A 4,718-nucleotide genomic window follows, 5' to 3' on the forward strand; every position below is an offset into this window, starting at 1 on the left:
GACACGGTCGAATGCCTTCTCCAAGTCCACAAAACACATGTAGACTGGTTGGGCAAACTCCCATGCACCCTCAAGTATCCTTGAGAGGATAAAGAGCTGGTCCAGTGTTCTGCGACCAGGACGAAAACCGCATTGTTCCTCCTGTATCCGAGGTTCGACTAGCGGACGAACTCTCCTTTCCAGCACCCTGGCATAGACTTTCCCAGGGAGGCTGAGGTGTGATCCCCTGTAGTTGGAACACACCCTCCGGTCTCCCTTCTTAAAGATGGGGACCACCACCCGGTCTGCCAATCCAGGGTACTGCCCTGATCTCCACGCAACATTGTAGAGGCGTGTCAACCAGGACAGCCCTACAACGTCCAGAGCCTTCAGGAACTCGGGCGGACCTCATCAACACCTGGGGCTCTGCCACCAAGGAGTTGTTTAACTGCCTCAGTGACCTCGCCCGGAAATTGGCGGGTCATTCCCTCATCCCCAGACTCTGCTTCCTCCTCGGAAGACGTATCAGTGGGATTAAGGAGGTCCTCGAAGTATTCCTTCCACCGCCTGACAATTTTCTCAGTCGACGTCAATCGGGCTTGGTTAGCCTGTGGGACTCCGGAGGCAGCCGACAGGTTATCGACAGGCCAAGCGGAATGCGGCTCGGGCAGTGGCTGAAGCAAAAACTCGGGTGTGGGAGGAGTTCGGAGAGGCCATGGAAAAAGACTTTCGGACTGCTCTTATTTTTTTAAAAACAAAAATAAGGTAAAAAAAAAAATAAAAATCTGGTAATTCTTTGTTTTTACATTCTTCGGGACCCAATATACCCAAATATCAAAGAGAAATTAAAAATGCATGCCGTGGAAGAGTTCGGGTCTTAGGAGGTTAAATTAAACTGCACTCAACTGCATTTAATAAGTTGATATGCCATCAATTAATTAAGTTTTTCCAACTCAAGTACACTGAGTTGGAATAATTGATTGATTGATTGATTGATTGATTGATCATACTTTATTCATCCCAAGGGAAATTGGGTTAAGGCTGCCAGCCGTGCCAGCGCCGTCTTACCCTTCCGACCATACATACATTACACAAACATCACATGGGGAAGACAGGTCAGAGGGGTATAACATGGAAAATGCACAACATGAGGAAAGATAAGGAGAAAAAAGACCTCCCCCCAGACTGAGCTCGAAGAGGGAGATCAGTTTGAGAACAGAAAGAAACACCTCTGCACATAGCACATGAAAAAACTCTTAATACACCAAAGAAACACATGACAAGCAACAGGGATGGGTAAAAGGTGAGAGACAGCCAATGTAGACAGTGCATCCGGGCCTACAGCCTATGCGCTGGTCTCCTTGATCCACCGTCAGCATCGGAAGGGAATAAGCGTCGAAGGCGTTTGGAGGGGGAGGGGGGATGAGTGTACATCTGCATGTGTATATATGTCTGTGTGCATGTGTGTGTATGTCCAGAGTTCAGCTGAGACAGTGTCCTTCGCCCTGCCAGGCTAAGTAAACAGTCTTCCAGCCAACCCAGGTGGCCTTGCATAGAATGGGAAGAACAGTCTAAACACAGTCATTATCAGGGTGTTGTTGTTCAGCTCCAGCCTTGAGACCGCAGCTGGCGCCAAAGGGATATCCGCATGAAGTGAATACAGATTTTGGTGTTTTTTACTTTAGTGCGAATAACTCATATGAATTTCAAAGCTGTTCTAACAGTCCAACACTGGTCTCTCAATCTCCTGTTGGAGAGCCGTGAGCTTCTCCATGATGTTATCAAACTTACGCTCCGTGTTGTCATTCTTGTGCTCAAAGAGCCGATTCTGAGAACTCACGACCGCAGTGAGCTTCTCCAAGATGTGATCCAATTTGCGCTCAGAGGTGTTATTCCGAGCGAGCCCCTCCAGATGTAATCCAGTTTGCACTCAGAGGTCTTGTTCTGAGTATTCACGGCAGCCGTAAGCTTCTCCAAGACCTTATCCGTGCTGCACTCAATGAGCCCATTTTGAGAAACTCACGCCTCGTCCAATCGTTTCAATCCCAGCGGGCAGCCTTGTGGGGGTTTGAACAGCCGGTTCCGCTTTCTTAATTCTTCGATAAGCCAGGGCCAAGCCAGCTCCGATCAGCAAGAACCCTGTTACCATGGTTCCGAATAGGTAGATATCTTCAGCACTCAGGCTCACCCGAGCCCAGATTTCTCGTTGAGAAAAGGGTGTCAATTGCATTCAGGGACCAGTTGATCAAATCCATAATTCCTCTTTTAGGTTTTAGAGAACAGACTGTGAGAGACTGTTCTCGGAAAAAGTAATACAAAAAACACGAGACTAGACAAGGACACAAGAGGCTAAGCAGGGAAGCTAAGGGAGAGGAGGAGAAGGAGAAAAGTGTGACCGCCTTCGTCAAGAGCAAGAGAGAAAAAAAAAGAAAAGAATAACAGAATTGCATTGTGCTAAAATACAGTAATAAATCACATGGAAATACTTTCCATGATTTTTTTTGATGTACATTCATATGGGAATTTTTTGAGTGTGTGATAGGCTCCAGACCTTCCACAGCTGATAAATAAACAGGAGGAAACAAATGGATAGAGTTGAGGTATTCTGATCTAAATCAAGGTGCACATAACCAAGCTGTCTTTGTGAGTTTTATTTACCTTTACAATGGAGTCAAACAACAATACAGAGTACAGAAGTATTTTGCATGCACTGCCCAATCAGACGCAACACACACATGCAAGCGTTGCAATGACCACTAGCTAGAGCGAATGGCCCAAAATCTGTGTTGTGCTTGCTGTTGTGCTCTTCATGTGCATCATTTTTTGCACCCTCTCTAGGTGTTCTCGATGCTCCCTGCCATTTTGAAACATGTATCTCTCATGCATACTTGAATGCATGTAATTTGAGTTTCATAGGATGTCCTAATGCAAAGATTAAAATATTACTGTCATGGTCGGCAATGTTTTTCCTGCTGTGCTTCATGTCTCCTCCTCTGGGTGGAGATTGTCATTCCTTGCGGGAGCCACAGACTGACTAACATGGCAGTATTTAAGACCATCGTTGACAAATATTCTTTATCAGAACATCAGCTACCCAGCATTAGTTTCGGCCGCTCATATTTCTTGCTCTCGTAAAATTTGTACTAATCTTGTTTTCTCTATCTCCAGTCAAGTCCACGGAAAATAATCTCAGTCTGCCTGCATTTATCCACAACCCGATCACTGGTTGCTCCTGTTCCACCACAGCTCTGGTATGCATTTCCCACTTAGTCTCATCTGCCTGTCTCTTCGTCGGAACCTCTCTGGACTACCTCATTCACATGCTCATCTGGACTTCGCCTCTCCCTCTCGCAAACCTATACCTGCCGACAAAGTAAGCTCAAATTACTCTCCCTTGGATACCAACTCTTCAGTCTTCTCCTGGCTCTGTGTTAAGTCTCCTCTCCTGTTGTTGGAGTAGCTCACTACTCAAAACGGATTCTGGGACCCCATTCTCATGCTCATATTCACCCACAGCTCTACTCACAGTACTTAGCCCACGTACCTAGTTCTAGCATCTCAGCTCTCCTCATAGTTATAACCTTCATTCATATTTCGGAAATAAACGTCATTGTTGTAATATTTAACTGTCACGTCAGTCCAAGTGCATTTAGATTTATCATTGCCCACAGTAGTGTGTGTTTGCCCTTGCCCTTTTACATAGATCCCCAGCCACTAGTTCACTTGAGTAGATTTTGCCCACGGTCATTGTTTTCACTTACCTGTATATAGTGACTGTACCTGCCATGAGCATGTTCTACCGTCTCACTTGTTGTAAATAAATCTTGTCACGTACGTTGAGTTTCTGAGTTGAATCTGTTTTGGGTCCAATCTGTGCCGTAAAGCTCTCGCAGTGACAATTATATTATTTTGCAGCTGACAACAAGTGTATTTAATATAATGTTAATATTATTTCAGATAACAACCAAGGTATCCATTGAATAAACAGAAACTACACATATACCTATCTAAATACAACAATTTATTTCACTATTTAAAAAACATGACATGCCCAGTTCACTTGAAATATGTTACCACAGCACTGCTTTCCTACAGAGGTCCCTGTATACCTTGAACTTCTATGCCATAAACTAGTGTCATGAATTTGCTTGCACTTGGATAGGCATAGAATCAACTTTTCCATGTTTTCATTCATTGTGTGGTTGAAGTTAGTGCGGCTGTAGGCTTTACACGCTGGCACGCTTGTGCTGCGCTTCACAGTTGATTTTCAGTAATGAGACTGACTAAATACAAGGAGAAAACACAGGTGAGAACAAGACAACTTGGACATGAAATGGAACTAAATTAAACAAATAACTAAGAACTAGAAATGTAGATGATTAACATAGGAAGCACATAGAACTCTAAGAACTAAGGAAAAAAGTCACATATAAATCCAAATCTACCTCCAAATGATCAGATTCAACCTTTTGGGATGTCAGTATCATCAGAAGACATACTATACATTTTCACTGCTATGCAGATGACATCCAGCTCTATCTATCTATGAAGCCAGATAACATACACTGTTAAAGTGAATTGTTAAATGTTGTCATTTTTATGCTTACCATCTACATTGTTTTAACTCTGTGATGAAAGGGATTCCTTTGTCCCCCTCCCCAGCCTCTCGAGGTTCTGGGGGGGGACTGTAGTGTTTTATCACAGGCACATCCTTGTGAAGGTCTGTTTGATCTTTGGTA

At 44.1% G+C, this 4,718-nt stretch overlaps 1 long non-coding RNA gene across 1 annotated transcript; it reads right to left on the bottom strand.

Annotated features, from left to right (window-relative positions):
- Positions 1-3,921: 3,921 nt before the first annotated feature.
- On the bottom strand, positions 3,922-4,464 carry LOC120443584. Its single transcript, XR_005615507.1, has 2 exons — positions 4,425-4,464; positions 3,922-4,262 (listed from the first exon to the last, which is right to left on the bottom strand). It is a non-coding gene; the product is annotated as an uncharacterized LOC120443584 (long non-coding RNA).
- Between the last annotated feature and the right edge of the window lie 254 nt (positions 4,465-4,718).

The sequence above is a fragment of the Oreochromis aureus genome, linkage group 14 (genome assembly GCF_013358895.1).
Source record: "Oreochromis aureus strain Israel breed Guangdong linkage group 14, ZZ_aureus, whole genome shotgun sequence".
Classification (NCBI taxonomy): domain Eukaryota; kingdom Metazoa; phylum Chordata; class Actinopteri; order Cichliformes; family Cichlidae; genus Oreochromis; species Oreochromis aureus.